Source organism: Hemitrygon akajei, chromosome 30 (genome assembly GCF_048418815.1).
Source record: "Hemitrygon akajei chromosome 30, sHemAka1.3, whole genome shotgun sequence".
NCBI lineage: Eukaryota > Metazoa > Chordata > Chondrichthyes > Myliobatiformes > Dasyatidae > Hemitrygon > Hemitrygon akajei.
Genome location: NC_133153.1, coordinates 39,647,478 through 39,668,111, shown reverse-complemented (window position 1 = coordinate 39,668,111; position 20,634 = coordinate 39,647,478). Strand labels below are relative to the sequence as shown.

The 20,634-nt window shown below is 45.2% G+C and overlaps 1 pseudogene; it reads right to left on the bottom strand.

Annotated features, from left to right (window-relative positions):
• Positions 1-7,538, bottom strand: part of LOC140718690 (large ribosomal subunit protein eL31-like) — a 65,893-nt pseudogene extending 58,355 nt beyond the window's left edge.
• Between the last annotated feature and the right edge of the window lie 13,096 nt (positions 7,539-20,634).

Here is a 20,634-nt window from a genome sequence, read left to right as displayed (position 1 = left end):
GGTTAAGGGTGAAAGTGAGTTGCTTAAAGGGTATATGAGTGGGAACTTCTTCACACAGAGCATGGAATGAGCTGCCAGTGGAAGTGACGGATGGTTAAATTTCAACATTTAAGAGGAATTTGAGTAGGTACATGGATAGGAGGGGTATGGAGGGCTGTGGTCCAGGTGCAGGTCAATGGGACTAGGGAGAATAATAATTCAGCATGGACTAGATGGGCTGAAGGACCTGTTTCTGTGCTGTAGTGCTCTGTAACCCACATCACACTCCATCCCCTCTGAGTAACCTGTAAGGGTTGCAGATAGTTGAGTGCTGTTCTCAGTTCTACACTGCTGGGTTCGAAGCCAGTAAAAAGCAAGAGAGGATCCTTTCACCTGTGTGCTCCACTGACCCTATGGTGTACTTAGTCATCATTCTCCTCTGCGCAGATCTTCATAGCTTCATCTGTCACGTCTACATTGAAACTTACGGTGAAATGCCATGCTTCTTGTGTCAATGATCATCGCAGTGTTGTCAGTGCTGGCATCGACATAGTGTGCTCACGATTTGGTAACCCTAACCCGTGCATCTTTGGAGTGTATCGAGAAGCCCGTAAGGGTCTCCATCCCTCGGGGGCCAACAGAAAGTGCCCCCAACTCACTAATCCTAACTTCTGTGAAAGGTGCTGCTTGCTTGATTTAATACAGAACAGGTTAATACAATTCTTTTCTCCTTACACAAAGGTCTCTGTCTGCGAGTCAAGTTACAATGATGTTTACCTTTTAAACACAAGGATTGTTGACTCCTCCATTTTTTATTATGATTGACCCTTGATCATTCAGACTGTAAATGTGGTTTTGATCATTCCTCTATACCTTTCAGCATCTTACAACTCAAACTCATACAGTGCAGTTTGAACTCCCTTTAAGATGAGGCCACCCTCAGTGTGGAGGAGCAACACCTTATAGAAACATAGAAAATAGGTGCAGGAGTAGGCCATTTGGCCCTTCGAGCCTGCACCGCCATTCAGTATGATCATGGCTGATCATCCAACTCAGAACCCTGTACCTGCTTTCTCTCCATACCCCCTGATCCCTTTAGCCACAAGGGCCATATCTAACTTCCTCTTAAATATAGCCAATGAACCGGCCTCAACTGTTTCCTGTGGCAGAGAATTCCACAGATTCACCACTCTCTGTGTGAAGAAGTTTTTCCTCATCTCGGTCCTAAAAGGCTTCCCCTTTATCCTTAAACTGTGACCCCTCGTTCTGGACTACCCAACATTGGAAACAATCTTCCTGCATCTAGCCTGTCCAATCCCTTTAGAATTTTATACGTTTCAATAAGATCCCCCCTCAATCTTCTAAATTTCAGTGAGTATAAGCCTAGTCGATCCAGTCTTTCTTCATATGAAAGTCCTGCCATCCCAGGAATCAATCTGGTGAACCTTCTCTGTACTCCCTCTATGGCAAGAATGTCTTTCCTCAGATTAGGGGACCAAAACTGCACACAATATTCTAGGTGCGGTCTCACCAAGGCCTTGTACAACTGCAGTACAACCTCCCTGCTCCTGTACTCAAATCCCTTTGCTATGAATGCCAACATACCATTTGCCTTTTTCACCGCCTGCTGTACCTGCATGCCCACCTTCAATGACTGGTGTACAATGACACCCAGGTCTCGTTGCATCTCCCCTTTTCCTAATCGGCCACCGTTCAGATAATAATCTGTTTTCCTGTTCTTGCAACCAAAGTGGATAACCTTACATTTATACCCCATCTGGGTAGCCTCCAACCTGATGGCATGAATATTGATTTCTCCTTCTGGTAAAAAAATACCCTTACCCTCCCTTCTTCTTCTATTCACCATTCTGGCCTCTCACCTCTCCTCACCTGCCTATCACCTCCCCCTCCTTCCCTATCACCCATGGTCCACTCCTATCAGATTCCTTCTTCTTCAGCCCTTTATCTTTCCAACACACCTGGCTTCACCTATCATCCTCCAACAAATCTCTTTCCCTTCCCCCACTTTTTTATTTTGGCGTCTTCCCCCTTTCCTTTCCAGCCCTGATGAAGGGGCTTGGACTGAAACGTCGACTGTTTATTCAGCTCCGTAGATGCTGCCTGACCTGCTGAGTTACTCCAGCATTTTGTGTGCTTATTTATTTAGAAATACAATAGCAGAACAGGCCCTTCCGGCCCTTCCAATGAATTGTGCCACCCAGCAAGCCACATATTTAAACCTAGCCTAATCACAGGGCAATTTACAATAACCAAACGGCCTACTAACCAATACGTCTTTGGAACGTGAGTGGAAACCGAAGCACCCAGAGGAAACTCATGCAGTCATGGGGGGGGGGGGGGTGGGTGGTCATCCTTACCGACAGTGGGGGGAACTGAACCCCGATTGCTGGCGCTGTAAAGCGTTATGCTAACAGCTACGCTACCGTGCACCCACATCATAAACTGTTTAGTTGCGGAACTGTGCATGGATGAAGCAATCCGTTTCTTCTCTATGGCCACAGGACGTGAATAGACAAATACCTGTTGGCAGGCCGACCCTGCATCTTTTCATAAAGACACAATTGTTGCTCTTCACCGTCAGCCAAAATACCTTGGATGTGCTTTTAAGATGAATGAAAAGGATTTTGTTGCCAATCAAAGGTGTTTTCCAACATGTTGCTGAGGAGTTTTATCAGTTAATCTTTACTGTCTGCTGCATATCCTGATCATAGCGTATTCAGCGTTTGTGCTACCCAGTCCCCACTGGGTCTCTGCAAAGCACAGCTCCCAGCATTAAAGACATCAACCTGAAGGCATTAACATCGATCTCTTCCTATGATTTCTCCCCCCCCCCCCCCCCCACCCCCATTCACCATTCTCCAATCCGGCCTCTTACCTCTTCTCCTCACCTACCTATCACCTCCCCCTTGTGTCCCTCCTCCTTCCCTTTCTCCTATGGTCCACTCTCCTCTCCTATCAGATTCCTTCCTCTCCAGCCCTTGACATTTTCCACTCACCTGGTTTTACCTATCACCCTCTAGCTATCCCTCCTTCCCCTCCACCCACACCTTTTTACTCTGGCATTTTCAACCCTTCCTTTGCAGTCCTGGAGAAGGGTCTTGGCCCAAAACGTCGCCCGTTAATTCATTTCCATTGACGCTGCCTGACCTGCTGAGTTCCTCCAGTATTTTGTGTTGCTCTGGATTTCCAGCATCTGCAGAATCTCTTGTGTGTATTAAAGATTCTGCCCTTTTCGTCAAAACCAGTTTCTTCATTCTGATTCCCAAGCGAGAACTGACCTTGAACCGTGGCACTGATAAATAATGCGCAGGCTGATCCGCTTTGTGTCTGAAGCCTGTAGCAGATATTAAAGTTACATGGTACCACAAGTAAATAACATCCGCGGTCCAGGGCAATGCGGTAGCCTGGAAGGGCCCACGTGTTAGGGATGCGAAGCAGTGCTCGTTCACTCTGGTCTCCATTTAATTCGTTGGGGAAGAATATCAAAGCCAATGCGAGGGTAAGTTGAGTGAGCTAGGCTTTTCTCTTTGGAGTGAAGGTGACCTGATAGAGGAATATAAGAGGCCTAGGTAGAGTGGACAGCCATCACCATTTCCCCCGGGAGGAAATGGCTAACACGGGAAGACATCCATTTAAGGAGAGTGGAGGAAGGTTTAGGAGAGATGGCAGAAGGAGGCGTTTTACACACAGAGAGGTACGTGCCTGGAATGCACTTCTGGGGGTCGATGGTAGAACATCGAACATAGAACATTACTGCACAGTGACCATATAACAATTACAGCATGGAAACAGGCCATCTTGGCCCTTCTAGTCCGTGCCGAACACTTACTCTCACCTAGTCCCACCGACCTGCACTCAACCCATAACCCTCCATTCCTTTCCTGTCCATATATCTATCCAATTTTTTTTTAAATGACAGCATCGAATCTGCCTCTACCACTTCTACTGGAAGCTCGTTCCACACGCCCTTTGGCCCACAATGTTGTGCCAGCCTTTTAGTTATAATTATTATCACCCCAAACTCACTCTTTTTGAACCCTCAATCCCCCCGTTTACTGCTCGACGTCTCTGCACATGCTGAGCTGCTTTTTGTTGCACTCCGACAAATCGGTAGCCATCTCAGGTTCGTTTTAAATGATCAAAACTCTAAGAACAATCTAATCCTTCCCTCCATTTTTTCTGACTGATACATTAGGGACATTTAAGAGGAGCTCTGCATATCAAGCAACTGTTGACATTTTGGGTCAAGGCCCTTAATCTTGGCCCAGAGCATCAACTGCTCATTTCCCTCCATAGGTTCTGCTTGACTTGCTGAGCTCCTCCAGCAGTTTGTGTGTGTTGCTCAAGATTTTCAGCAGAATCTCTTGAGTCTAATGACATTAAATGGAGGGTTGTGGGCTGTGTACGAGGGAAAGGTTAGATTGATTGTGAAGTTGGTTAAAAGGGCCCCGTACTGCTCTATGTTATAGGTTTTATGTTCTGTGTTCTATGTTCTGACCATGAGAAATGTGGTACAGCTAGTAGAGATACTGATTTACCACCCTCGTTCCTATACTTGATACAAACATTAATCTGCCTTGCTGAGGACAGGCATCAAATCTCAGGCACCTCCTCATACCTACCCCTTGATGAGGACCTCACTCCAGTCCATCAGAAAACTGTCTCTGATATCATCACTGACCTCATCAACTCTGGAGAACTCCCATCCACTGCCACCATTTCACTATTTCAACAAGTTAGGAAATACAGGAAATTTGAAGGTATCGACAATTATCTCGAATGTTCCAATGAAAATGAAGATTTGGAGGATGCAATCATCCGTCCATTCTCTGCACCCGATGTATGCACTGATCTTGTTCACTTACAATCAGTCAGCAGAACACAACAGCAAATTCCTCCGTCGAAAATAGTTAACTAACATAGTTTTATATTACTATAGTTGTATTGATAATGTTCTAATTTGTTCTGTATTTCATTTAAATACATAACTTGTTAGTCATAATTTGTCTTTTTAACCTTTTTAACTATTTTCATTAAATTTTGGCTAATTGGGGCATCCACTTAATTCGGCCAAAATGTACTGGTCCTGATGCGTCCCAGTAAACTGGAATCCATTGTGCTTAAAATGTAATTTCAGTGGATGGAACACTGTCCACAGAGGTGTAACTGAGATAATAGGCCTTCAACAATCTTTAATAGAAACCAGGGAAGCTTACACTTGGCTATCAGGATTGATGAAGAATCACAACAGGCCAATTCATCATTAGAGCAGGAAGCTATCGGCCTGTGAGATGGCTACCTGGTTAATTTAATGAGGCATTGAATTTGTGACGTAACGGTCTAGTTCCTGTTTTACATGAGGGAACCGTCTCGGTTCCAGTCATGTGGAGGGTTCTTTCACATGTGAGGAGAATTGTTTCCTAGGAAACAGAGCACTAATTGCCTGCCTTTTCTTCAAGCTTTCAAGCTAACATGTTGACCACTGAATGCAAATTAAGTGCAAGTCGAGCATCCACTGATTGGCAGCCACGACCTATAAATTACTGAGAAAATGGATAAAGGGAACGGTTCAGTAGGCTAGTGGACTCTAAGTGTCTGTGAGATGACACTCCTGCACCTGTTCCTTCCCTCAAAGCAATGCAGCTCTGTGTATTTGTATATGTACCAACATCACTGTGCGCGCGCGTACACACACACACACACACACACACACAGACACTCACACACACACACAAATACACTCACACTCACACACACACATACACACACTCACACACACACACACACATACACACACACACTCACACACACAAACACACACACACTCACACACACACATTCACACACACATACACAGACACTCACTCACACACACACACACACACACACACACTCACATACACACACTCACATACACACACACATTCACACACACACTCACACACACACACACTCACACACTCACACACACACATTCACACACACACACACACACACACACACACACACATACACACACTCTCACACACACACACACACACTCACACACACACTCACACACATACACAAATACACTCACACTCACACACTCATATAAACACACAGAGACACTATCTCACGCAAACACACACACGTACATTCACACACTCACACTCACATACACACAAACATTTACTTACAGGCAAAATCAAACATATTCTCTCCCACACACAAACACACACTCACACTCATACAATCACAAACACACACACACATCTCTCTCTCTCTCACACACACACACACTCACACACACACACACTCTCACACTCATACAATCACAAACACACACACACATCTCTCTCTCACACACACACACACACACGAACACACACTCACACTCATACAATCACAAACACACACACACACATCTCTCTTTCTCTCTCTCTCTCACACACACACACACACACACACACCTACTCAGTTGTAGCTGCATCATGCATCACCATGACGAAGGTCTGGGAGCTGTTTCCTCAGAGTGTCCTGCTGCGTTATTGTCCGACCGGCTCCTCAGAAAGCCGAACTGAAACAATGATCACGAAGGAGCCGCTCAGTTCACTGAAGACCGTGCAACCACGCTCCATAGAGACAAGGCAGGCATTAAATCAGCCTACAATTACAGGCAGCCACGCTTTCAGATCTCATTTAGTGTCACCACCTTGAATGTATGACGTCCCCTTTTCCTTTCTCCAGTGATGTAATCCATCAGAGCGCCATTAAGAGACCACAGGAATGCAAATTATGCAAACGATCATTCATGCTACATTTGCTAGAGCATGCTGGGGACCTAATGGCTTCCCTGGTGTCAGACGGGAATAAACAATTATCACACAGAAATGACTGAACGTTTTGAGGAGACTAGAGGATAGTGCTGCTGCAGAAACGCGGAGGGGTGTTGTTTGAGTTAACCTGGAGTGGTCTTTAATCCATGGTATATAAAGACAGCAGTATCATTGCTGAGCTGTAAGTTAACTCCCGAACACCTCCTTTGCCCAAAACATTCATTCATAAGTTTTCATTTAAATGGTTCCTTAAGGTTGTTGTAGTGGGGGTGGGGGTGGGGGTGAAGTGGGACATGCTCCCACTACCTATTAAATACTCCCAATGGCGTGCATCACAAATAGCCTCTGACAGCCAAATCCAGCTCTTGGCCTTCAAGTGTGTCTTAGCTACTAAGCCCGGTGGAACAGTTTCTATGAAGAGGAAAAGATGGATTGCTGGTACCTTAAAACCAGTCGCTTCCTCATCCGTGTTTGGCAGCTCATCTAGGAGAAGGAAAGCTCTGATCTCAAACCTCCAACCTTGTGCCTATAACCACTCATGAGAGGCTTTGGGAGAAAACCCTGAGGAAAAATTCAGTTCAACACTGACTGACAACTCCTCCGACACCGCTGGTGCCAAACCTTATTGGTCTCTGCCGCTTCTTTGTATTCATCAGCTGAGTGGAGAGGTGGAGCCTGCTGCTTGCTCTCCATGTCGTACTGTTCTGGCTTGCATATCATATCGACTGCTGGGATGCAACATCCATGATTGATCCTGACCAAAGGAGGGCCTCAATTTAAAGTTAACAAAATTATATTACACTGGACAGCAACATTTTTCAAAATGGTTGCTTCCTCAGAATTTTTTTTCTGCTTATGATGGACTACTTGAAGTTCTACACAAAAATAGTTCCAGACCACTTGCATTAGGTAGGAATTTGGAGAAACAAGAAATAAACTTTTATTAAATATAATTGCATAACAGTGCTGACGCTTTGCAATAATTCAATTAAGCTAACAATGTTTGGTTGGTGATTTTCGTTGGAACTCAGTGTCCGAAGCTTCTCACTGAAGTGTCCAACAATAATCAGCCAGCATTGATGGATTCCGGTTCCCTGATACTGTTTCTCCATGACCGCAATGTCCCGGTGAAACTGTTCCCCATGCTCGTCACTAACAGCGCCAACATTTGTAGCGAAGAATTCTAAATGGGAATGCGAAAAATTAATCTTCAGTGACATGTTGCACTTCGTGGTCCTTGTATGCTTGAAGCATGTTGACATCCAGCCGCAGTTGCTCTGTAGTTGCCAAGAAGATTTTCAACAACTTCCTTGAATGCCTTCCATGTGATTTTCTCTGGTCCCACTAGAGGTTCTTCGAATTGCCTGTCATCGATGACCTGTTTGATTTGCGGACCAACAAAAATGCCTTCCTTAATCTTGGAATCAGTTACTCTGACTTGAATTACAAATTGAAATAACAAATATAGGTGATTTCAACAAACGGTACATGATAAGGAAACTTTCCCGGTGATTTTCATGATCAGCAGCCCAAAATCCATGAGATACACCCAACAGTATTCAGGAAGCAAAATCTTTGTTGTCCATTGCTATCAAAGTATGCATGCCGCATACAGCCCTGAGATCAAAGGCCTTGATCCCTGCATCTTTTGTGGAACAGAATGTTCAAATGGATCACAGGGTAGCATGGGCGTTTCAGGGCCTTGGGTTTGTCGTAAGGGTATTTTAATTTGAAGTGGTGGGGTGTATGAGATTTCCAGGGAGGGGTGGCAGCTCTAGTGAAGGGGCTTGTCATGTCCATCCCCATCCTGGGGCAACTGACTCACCTTTGGTCCCCACCAGACACTCGGTTCCCACCTGTGGCCCCAATTAGCTGGTTTAAATTTCAAAGTAGATTTATTATCAAAGTACGTGCCGTCACCATATACAACCCTGAGATTCATTTTCTTACGGACATTCACAGTAAGTACAAAGAAATACCATGGAATTAATGAAAAACTACACACAAAAAAGACGGACAAGTAAGCAATGGGCATAAGAAGACAAAGTGTGCAAATACAAACAAGAAAACAAATAATAATAATAAATAAGGAGATCAGAATCAGAATCCTTTACTATCGCCGAGTATGAGGACACATACAGGGAATTTGATGCCGGTTTCCCTGAGCTCTCTCTGTACAGAATTAAAAGCAAGCAAAAACAATAGTGCAAATAATCATAAACTATATACAATGAGGTCCACCTCATTGAATGTACAGGTGAACGATTTATAATAGACTAAATTTCAAGTGTTTATAAGACCGATGGCATACGGAAAGAAACTGTTCCTGTACCTATTTGGCCTGGCACACAGTGATCTAAAGCGCCTACCAGAAGGAAGGAGTTGGAACAGGTGATGTCCAGGGTGTGATGGGTCTACAATAATGCTGCTTGCTTGCTTCCTGACTCTAGATGCATATAAGTCCTGGATCGAGGGCAGCTTCACACCAATAATCCTTTCCACAGCCCTGACAGGTCTTTGGAGTCTATTCTTGTCTTGTTTGGTAGCTGATTCAAACCAGACAGTGATGGACGAACAAAGAACAGATTGGATTATCCCTGAATAGAATAGATGATTTTGCTTGGAATTATAGTGGTGAAGGCAGAGCTGTAGTCGATAAACATCAGTCTAATGTAAGTGCCTTTACTGTCCAGATAGTCCAGAGATGAACATAATACCAGGGCGATGGTGTCCACTGTGGACCTGCTTCAGCTGTAGGTGATGTGCACTGTGTTGTGGTTGTCTGAGAGGCTGGAGTTGATACGTGCCACAACCGACCTCTCAAAGCACTTGGTGATGGTGGACATCAGTGCCATCGGGCGACAGGCAATAAGGCATTTTATCTTATGTTTTTCACTTAGTGTTCCCTGAGCAGTAGTAAACAGACTCGGAAATTACTCCACCACAATGTCATACTGCAGCAAATTATTTTGCTCAGAACTCCAAATTCTTTCAAAGTTTGGCTAAGATCTGAGGAAGATATCTACAAACAACTTTTCTCAGACAAAGTATTTTGTTCCCTTCAGGCCTGAAGCAGTCAGCCAGACTGATTACGTTACAGTATCTCAGAACTTCTCCGGGCTAAGATAAGATAAGTTGTCAAAGATGTTGTTCTCTCTTGCAGACAGGAAATCTTTCCTCTCTGCCCTACCCTCTCCTCACCCAAACGTGGATGAAAACAAGTTGACTACTTGAAGCTGCTGAGTAATGATGATGGGGGAGCTTGAGATGTTTGCAGAGATTCGTTTGTATGTTACCTATTCTAAAAATAAACTTCATCCTTCAAGTATGTACAAAACAATACTGTACAGAGTTCTTTTTACATTCCTCCTGCCCTCTAGTCTGTACGTTCCTGTGCTATCAAGTCAATACATTTGTAGTGTCAAGTTAATGCATTCTGTTCATGTGATCTTAGTAAACAATACCTGCGTATCTCTGAGCTTCCTCGGCAATGGACCAACGTGTACAGTTCAGTGCAAAAGTCTTGGGCACATATATATATCTAGAGTGCTAGGACTTTTGCACAGTCCTGTAGTAATTTTATGTATTGCACTGTACTGATGCTGCAAAAAAACAAATTTCAAGACATGTGAGTGATGATAAACCCAATTCTGATGTGGGTCTCTATTGTGGGCTGAGAGTGGGAAGGGGGCAGGGAGAGGGGAATCATGGCTGGGAAAGGGGAAGGGAGAGGGGAGGGAGTGAGAAGAACCAGAGAGACGTTCTGTAATGATCAATAAACCAATTATTTGGAATCAAAGACCTTGACTGTTGTCTCAGGGCTGGGTGTATCTGCGCCCGCGCCACCCCCCATCCCTGGCACTCCTCTGCCACCCGCCCCTCACCCCTCCCATGGCACTCCACCCTCGCCATTCCCAACATCCTTTGCTCCCACCAAACTCTCTCTCTCGTCCATGTTGACAAATACAGAACTGTGCAAAAGTCGTAGCCGCCCTCCCTATATTGGGAATGGCGGGGGAGAAGTGCCGTGGGAGGGGTGCGGGACAGGGGGCAGAGAAGGAGTACCAGGGGCAGGGGGTTGATACAGGTGCAGCCCTGAGACACCTGGCAAGTTCATTTGATTCCAAGCTATTGGTTTACTGAATACCTCTCTGGTGCTCCCCACTCCCTTCCCTCTCTCTCCCCTCCCTTTCCCTTCACCCGACCATGAGACCCAGACTGAGATCCAACAAGACAACACGCACAAAATCCCAAGGTGAAATCACTGACGGTTGCTCTAGAAAAGGAACTCCTATGGTTGAGCACTGAGCGCTCAGCACGAGGCCTTTAACTGCAGACTCTACGCGAAGGAACGCGGCAGGCAATAATTGGCAGCGTGAGCCTTAAAGGGACAATGGCAGCTAGCCACACTCTGAAACTTAGATACCTGCCACTGTTTAGTCAGGACCATGACACTTTTAAACCACTCCAAGATTAAGCTAACTCTTCTCTCCTGCATGGCCTGCCAGTTTTCAATCATCCATGTGCCTCTCTAAGAGCCTTGTAATTGTCCTTAATGTATTTGCCTCTAGCACCACCCCTGACAGTGCTTCCCATGCACCCTCCACTCTGTGCTTTGGTATTGATTTTTTAATTGTCTTCTCTTATACAGTTGAAATTACCACACAGTGCACTGAGCTTAAACAGTAACAAAATGAAAAAAAAAAGCCTACAGAATGTAAAAAAGTGAAAAACCTACCTCGGACCTCCTCCTGTATACTTCCCTCTAATCACCTTAAACTTCTGCCCTCTAGAACCACCAGCTTCTGTCCTTGGTAAAAGTCTTTGTCTATCCACTCAATCTATGCCTCTTATCTTGTACACCTCTATCAAGACACCTCTCATCCTCCTTCACTCCAAAGTGAAAAATCCTAGCTCGCTCAACCTTTCCTCATAAGACATGCTCTCTAATCCTGGCAGATCTCCTCTGTACCCTCTCTAAAGCTTCCACTTGCTTCCTGTAATGAGGCGAACAGAACGGAGCACCCTGTACCAAGCTGCCCACCTGGCCGTGGTGAGCAATGCACATTGTTAAATTATTGATGAACAAATAAATGAAGAGCATTAATTCCAATAGGCTGTCTACTTTCCTTCTGCTAAAGATTCAAAGTCCAATTTCAAAAACAGATTTAAAATACACTCAGAGGCCATTTTATTAGGTACACCTTGTTTGTGAATGCAAATATCTAATCAGCCAATCACGTGGCAGCAACTCAATGCATAAAAGCATGCAGACATGGTCAAGAGGTTCAGTTGTCGTTCAGACCAAACATCAGAATGGGGAAGAAATGTGATCGAAGTGACTCTGACTATGAACTGATTATTGGTGCCAGACAGGGTACCTCAGAAACTGCTGATCTCAGATCTCAGATACGTGCTGATCTCCTGGGATTTTCGTGCACAACAATCTCTAGAGTTTAGAGAACGGTGCGAAGAACAGAAACACCCAATGAGCGACAGTCCTGTGGGCAAACATGCCTTATTCGTGAGAGAGGTCAGAAGAGAATGGCCAGAATGGTTCAAACTGACAGGAAGGCGACAGTAAATCAAACAGCCACGTGTTAGAACAGTGGTGTGCAGAGCATCCCTGAACGCACAACACATCAAACCTCGGTCTACAGCAGCAGAAGATCATGAACGTGCACTCAGTGGCCACTTTATTAGTTACAAGAGTTATTCTTTGTGCTGTTTCTGGTCACAAAGGAGTTATCACATCAGGGAGGATCTGTGTTTAAATCTGAATTTAACAGCAAGATATAAGGTCAGTGGTTTTGATTATTCCAGGGATGAATCTACAGATTTTACGAAACTATTCATTCTCTTCAAAGTGTCACTTGACTCTGTGTTAACATGTTTCTTTGTTAAGTTCAGAAGCAGGATGTTATCAGTGAGGGCAGGGTTTTCATCGCAGAGGGAAGATCTGTCTCACGGGGTGACTGAAGGAAAGCACAGATATAATTCAACTCCCAGCATTTTGATCAGGAGCGAAGGGCACCATCAGAAGAAGCGAGATTTAAATCGTTCTATCTTCTGCCTTGCTTCCTTGAAAACGTTCTTCCAGAGAGTGATGGAGGTCTACAGCACAGAATACAGGCTCTAAAACCCAGCTCGTTCGATCAACATTTGCACAGTTATTACATTTTATTGCTTCTTGGCCCTCCTGTTACGGGGCTACAGTACTTCATATAAATACACTGAATGGCCACTTTATCACATACCTCCTGTACCTAATAAAGTGGCACTGAGTGTATGTCATGATCTTGTGCTGCTGTAGTCCATCCACTTCGAGGTCTGATGTGTTGTGTATTCAGAGATGCTCTTCTGCACACCACTGGTGTAACATGTGGTTATTTAAGTTACTGTCAGCTTCCTGTCAGTGTGAATCAGTCTGGCCGTTCTCCTCAGACCCCCACCCCCCGTTAACAAAGTATTTTCGCCCACAGAACTGCCGCCCACTGGATTTTTTTTGTTTTTTGCACCATTATCTGTAAACTCCTGAGCAGGGGTTCCCAAGCTGGGGTCCACGGACCTGTCAGTTAATGGTAAGGCTCCATGGTAACGAAAAAAAAGTTTGGCAGCACCTGTTCCAGAGACTGTTGTGCGTGAAAATCCCAGGAGATCAGCAGTTTCTGAGATACTCAAACCACCCCGTCTGGCACCAACAATCGCTCCACGGTCAAAGTCATTTTGATCGAATTTCTTCCCCATTCTGATGTTTGGTCTGAACAACAAATGTGCCTCTTGACCATGTCTGCATGCTTTTATGTGTTGAGTTACAGTCACATGACTGCCTGATTGGCTGTTTGCATGAACAAGTGGGTGTACCGGTGTACCTAATAAAGTGGCCAATTGAATGTTAATAAAATACATGGTTCATTGCCAATCAACCTTTTGGATTTAATGCGATTCGTTTAGCTGCTCACCCCTCAACCAAACTGTCACGGTCCGGTCCGTGAAGTCCACGTTCCGGTTCACGGTCCAGTCCGTGGACTCCGGACTCCGGGTCTTCTGGCTGTCCCTTGTTTCAGTTGGGCTTAATCACAGGCACCTGATTCTCATATTGGCCCTGGGTTCGAGTGTGGGTGCTGGTTTGTCTTGTCAGTTTCCTGTCCTCGCCTCCGTGGGGTAAGTCAGGCTGTCCTTGCCGTTATCCTGCAGTTGGATCTGTCCCTCCCTGTCCTTGCCTCTGTGGGGTAAGCCAGGCTGTCTTTGCTGTTACCCTGAGGCTGAACTGTTCCCTTCCTTCCCCTTCTTTCTGTAGCCCTTGGCTGGAGCCCCGCCTGCTACCCCGCTGTCACGTTCTACCACCAGAGCAAGAGTGTCCAGATGAGGAACCCTCTTTTGTTGTTTGGAACTGTCTCTTTGTGTCCACGCCTTTGCTAGGTAGGTCCAGCCATTTGCCACTATCTAGTGTTGGGAACTGTCTGGTCATGTTCAGCTTTCTGTGCATGAGTCCCAGCCCTACATCCTGTTCCCAAGGAGGGGTCCTGGCTCTGTGTTCTGCGTTCCTGTCTCCCAGGACTCAGGCTCTGTGTTCCGCGTTCCTGTCTCCCAAGATCAAGGCTCTGTGTTCCAGTCTCCCTCATCCAAGTTTGAGCTTCATGCCCTCATCCAGCCCAGGAGTCCTGCGTCCTCCCCCCACGTCCAGTCCTGTTGCCTTGCCATGTCTTGTCCTCACCTGGATCCGGAGTCCAAACCCGAGTCAAGACCCAGGTTCTGGGTCCCTGTCCAGTCTCTGGCTTGGAGTCCTTGTCCTGATTTCCCAGTCTAGTCCTGGCCCAGGCCCTGTATCCTAGTCTCGTCCAGGGTCTGTGTCTTGTCCAGCGTTGTTTCTTCCCCAATTCCCTTGCTTTCTTGACACACCTAGTCCAGTCCCTAGAACTTCAGTGTCTGTGTCTTGCAGTTGGGTCTGCTCTCAACGCCCACCTAATGACACAAACAGACTGTTTTTGATTGCTACCAACGGGAAAGGAATCACATGAGGTATCTAGTTAATCTGGCGAAACGAAATACAAAGCTGGGGGTCTCTCTGTTCTTGGCATCCCTACATTATTCTAAATTGAGCGTAGTGCGTTACAGTGCCAGCGACCTAGGTAGGATTCCCGCCGCGGTCTGTAAGGAGTTTGTATGTTCACCCCGTGACCGCGTGAGTTTCCTCCGGGTGCTCTGGTTTCCTCCCACATTCCAAAAAAAAAGTCTATCGACGCACAGGTGCAATGAAAATCTTACTTGCAGCAGCATCACAGGCTCAGAGCATATACAAGAAAAGCATTAAATTACAGTAGGTGGGGGAGCATCGTGATTAGTTCCACTATTACAACATTAGAGACCCACATCCCAAAGACGAACAGGCTAATATGTTAATGGGTGTCATTGGGCCAGAAGGACTTGTTACCATGCTGTATCTCTAAACTAAATGGCATTAGACTGCCGCTCAGCAAATAAACGCCTGATCTAATTTATCAACAAACAATATTAATCGTAGCTGATTTATTTTCCCTTTCAAACTGTAACCTTTTGATGCTCTAACTAATCAAGAACCCGTGAACCTCCGCTTTAAATATACCCAATGACTTGGCCATCACAGCCTTCTGTGGCAATGAATTCCACAGATTCACCACCCTCTGGCTGAAGAAATCCCTCCTCTCTGTTCTAAAGGGACGCCCGTCTATTCTGAGGCTGTGCCCTCTGGTCCTAGGCTCTCCCACTAAAATGACCTCTTCTGCCCCTGTTTCTGACTTTCTAGTGTTCTAATCCAATAACCTTGGTCCAGTAATCCTGCAAACCTAACTCTGTATACAGAATAAGAAGAAAATTCAGCTTTGCCCTGTGGAACCTCCATGCAAAGAGTAAAAACACAAAGTCTTGGAAAAGAATCAATTTCAAGTCAAGTAACTTTTATTGTCATTTCAACCATAACTGCTGGTACAGTACATAGTAAAAATGAGACAACGTTTTTCAGGACCATGGTGTTACATGACACAGTACAAAAACTAGACTGAACTACATAAAAAAAACAACACAGAGAGAAAAAAGCCAACTGCACTAGACTACAGACCTACCCAGGACTGCATAAAGTGCACAAAACAGTGCAGGCATTACAATAAATAATAAACAGGACAGTAGGGCAAGGTGTCAGTCCAGGATTCGGGTATTGAGGAGTCTGATAGCTTGGGGGAAGAAACTGTTACATAGTCTGGTTGTGAGAGCCGAATGCTCTGGTGCATTTTCCCAGATGGCAGGAGGAAGAAGAGTTTGTATGAGGGGTGCGTGGGGTCCTTCATAATGCTGTTTGCTTTGCGGATGCAGCATGTAGTGTAAATGTCTGTGATCCTCACTATCCGCTGCAGGGTCTTGTGATCGGAGATGGTGCAATTTCCGAACCAGGCAGTGATGCAGCTGCTCAGGATGCTCTCAATACAACCCCTGTAGAATGTGATGAGGATGGGGGGGTGGGAGATGGACTTCCCTCAGAATTTATATTTCTGCGACGATGGACCCACTATTCATAGTTATCGATTTGTGACTCTGTGTAATGATGTTGCCTCAAACTCCTACGGTCATTCACTCGTCCGATCTTGACCCTGCATTTTAACTATGACCTTCTGTCTCAGAGGCTGACCTATGACCCTGAATAATCACGAACAGAGTGGTCAGCTTTTGATGGACAGGCAAATTGAAAAGAGAAATACAAGAGATTCTACAGATGCTGGAAATCCAAAGCAACACACACAAAGCACTGGGCTGGCAGCATCCATGGAGAGAAATGAACAGTCGACATGAGCTGAGACCTTTCATCAGGAGTGGCATGGAAGGGGGAAGAAGCTAGAATAAGAGATGAGGGGAGTGGAGGAATATAAGCTGACAGATGATAGGTGAAGGCAAGGAGGGTAAGTGGGAGATGGGGATGAAGTGAGGAACTGGGAGAACTGGAAACTGATTGGTGGAAGAGGTGAAGGGCAGAAGAAAAAGGAATCTGATAGGTGAGGAGAGTGGACCAATGGGAGAAAGAGAAGGAGGAGAGGCACCGGGGGGAGGTGGTGGGTGGAAGAGTTAAATGATTGGAGAAGAAGAAAGCTGAGAGTGGACCAATGGGAAAAGGGGAAGGAGGAGGGGCACCGGGGGAGGTGGTGGGTGGAAGAGTTAAATGATTGGAGAAGAAGAAAGCTGTTAGGAGAGGAGATTGGACCAATGGGAAAAACGGAAGGAGGAGGAGCACCACAGGAAGGCAAGGAGCAGAGAAGGGATGAGGGAGAAGCTAGAATGGGGATTAGAAAAGGAGAGAAGAAGGGAGGAGGAGAAATTACTGGAAGTTGGTGAAATTGATATTCATGCCATCAGGTTGTAGGCTACCGGACGTAATATGAGGGGTTGCTCTTCCAACTTGAGTGTGGGCTCATCGCGACAGTAGAGGAGGCCATGGAAAGCCGTTTTATTTTTTAATAAGCCCTCTGACCCAATGAGTTGCACTGCACAGTAAGCCGTCTATTTGATCCTAGCCTAATCACAGGACATTTACAAGGACCAATTAACTTACTAACTGTAGGTTAGTCTTTGAACTATGGGTGGAAACCGGAGCATCGGGAGGAAGTATAATTTCCATACAGAGGACTTTTGAACTGAACTCCAAACGAGCTGTGATAATGTCGCTCTAGCTGCTATGCTCCCATGGATGTTGTGTATTTAATGTTTCAGTAACGCTTGAGTAATGCTGTAAACGTATTCTTTGATTATTTTATTCATTACAGGGTATATGTAAAAGTACGTGAATGGCATAGATAGATAGATAGATAGATAGATACTTTATTCATCCCCATGGGGAAATTCAACATTTTTTCCAATGTCCCATACACTTGTTGTAGCAAAAACTCATTACATACAATACTTAACTCAGTAATAATATGATATGCATCTAAATCACTAACCCAAAAAGCATCAATAATAGCTTTAAAAAAAGTTCTTAAGTCCTGGCAGTTGAATTGTAAAGCCTAATGGCATTGGGGAGTATTGACCTCTTCATCCTGTCTGAGGAGCATTGCATCGACAGTAACCTGTCGCTGAAACTGCTTCTCTGTCTCTGGATGGTGCTATGTAGAGGATGTTCAGGGTTTTCCATAATTGACCGTAGCCTACTCAGCGCCCTTCGCTCAGCTACCGATGTTAAACTCTCCAGTACTTTGCCCACGACAGAGCCCGCCTTCCTTATCAGCTTATTAAGACGTGAGGCGTCCTTCTTCTTAATGCTTCCTCCCCAACACGCCACCACAAAGAAGAGGGCGCTCTCAACAACTGACCTATAGAACATCTTCAGCATCTCACTGCAGATATTGAATGACGCCAACCTTCTAAGGAAGTACAGTCGACTCTGTGCCTTCCTGCACAAGGCATCTGTGTTGGCAGTCCAGTCTAGCTTCTCGTCCAACTGTACTCCCAGATACTTGTAGGTCTTAACCTGCTCCACACATTCTCCATTAATGATCACTGGCTCCATATGAGGCCTAGATCTCCTAAAGTCCACCACCATCTCCTTGGTCTTGGTGACATTGAGACGCAGGTAGTTTGAGTTGCACCATATCACAAAGTCCTGTATCAGTTTCCTATACTCCTCCTCCTGTCCATTCCTGACACACCCCACTATGGCCGTGTCATCAGCGAACTTCTGCACATGGCAGGACTCCGAGTTATATTGGAAGTCAGATGTGTACAGGGTGAACAGGACCGGAGAGAGTACGGTTCCCTGTGGCGCTCCTGTGCTGCTGACCACTGTGTCAGACCTACAGTCTCCCAACCGCACATACTGAGGTCTATCTGTCAAGTAGTCCACTATCCAATCCACCATGTGAGAGTCTACTCCGATCTCCGTTAGTTTGTGCTTTAAGATCTTGGGCTGGATGGTGTTAAAGGCACTAGAGAAGTCAAGGAATGTAATCCTCACAGCACAACTGACCCCATCTAGGTGAGAGAGTGATTTGTGCAGCAAATACGTGATAGCATCCTCCACTCCCACCTTCTCCTTATACGCAAACTGAAGCGGATCCCGGGCGTGCCTGGTTTGTGGCCTCAGATTCTGTATTATCAGCCGCTCCATGGTCTTCATCACGTGCGACGTCAAGGCAACAGGTCTGAAGTCATTCAACTCCTTTGGTTGTGGTTACGCCATTATGCCAGCGTGTCACATGTGCAAGGCCTCACTAAAGAAGAAACTAGGGTCCCCAGGGTCCTGTCTTTTTCTTTCAATTAGTTTCTGGAGCTATAAAACATAACAGTGCTGATGAGTAAGTTTTATAATGAACCCAAGATGACTGCCTACCTGTTGAAGCACAGCACGTTTTTGTCTTTGAAAGGGGAGAGAAAAGTTCATGTTCAGAAGTAACAGCAAGTGTTTCTTCAGAAGAGGAGAGAAAGGGTCAAATTTTAAAAAAAGCGGAAACTGGACGAAATTCCTGGCTTCATAAACAGTGAGTACCGGGTGATAATAATCATAAATTAAAACAAACAGAAATGGCTGGCTACATCGGAAAGATAGATGCGCTTAATTGCACAACTAATAACTGGATGATGTATACTGAACAGATTGAACAGAATTTTGAAGCTTTTCTTTATTTGCTTACCTTCATTGTTTGCACGATTTGCTTTTTTTTGCACATTGGATATTTGATGATCTTCTTTATTTAATGGGTTCTTTTGGGTTTCTTTGTTTTGTGGCTGTCTGTAAGGAGATGAATCTCAAGGTTGTATAATGTATACGTACTTTGATAATAAATCTACTTTGAACTTTATAACCTTCACCATCCTGGACATCCTATGATTGGGGAAGAGGTAGAGGAGCCTGAAAACCAGCAGTCAATGATTCTTCTCCTCCATCATCAGATTTCTGAATGGACCCTGGACTAATGAACATTACCTCACGATTCCTATTTTGCACTAACTGTTTCATTTTGTAACTTATAGTTATTTTCACTGCACTGTTGCCACAAAACAGCGGAATTTCACGACACTTGTCGGTGACTGTAAACCGGTTTCTGATTCTGAATGAGAGGTGAGAGCAGACCACAGATTTCAGTGCTGAGTGGGGCGAAGATTTGGCCGATTCTTCGGTGAGTGAAGAGTGCGATTGGGAAGGGAAACAATTGTCTCCCCCGGTCATTTAATGGAAGGTTTAGTAATGAGCTTTTTTTCTGAGTTCTAACATAGTTGGATAGTTTGACAAGTTAACTGTGGTTGTCTCTGTGTCAGTGAAAAACAAAGTAATTAATTAGGAAGAGGAACCAAGGGAAACAACAGATGTTTCTTCTGGCAGTTCAGCTGTTGTTGCAGTGATTATCAACATTTATACAGAAGCCATCAAAATACTCGATGGGTGGGAACACAGAGGATACACTTGTAATTTGGCGTTTATAGGAATTTTTGTGAAGAGGCTGAAACGTACGACTGTGTTAAGCATGGAGACACACGAGACTGCAGACGCTGGATTCAGGAGGAACAGCTATCTGCTGGAGGAACTCAGTGGGTTGAGCAGCATCTGATGGAGGTGGGAGGAGGAGGTATTGTCGACCCTGATGTAGAGTCTTAACCCAAAACCTTGACTGTCCCTGTCCTCCTCAGATGTTGAGTCCCTCCAGCAGGTTGTTTTTGCCATTTTAGACCCATTTTCCCACTCCTCAGTACTACCGGAGCCTTAACTCCCACACATCCAGATTTAGGAACAATTGTTACCTTACAATCATCAGCCTCCTGCACCAGTGTGGGTAACTTCACTCTCTATAACTCTAAACTG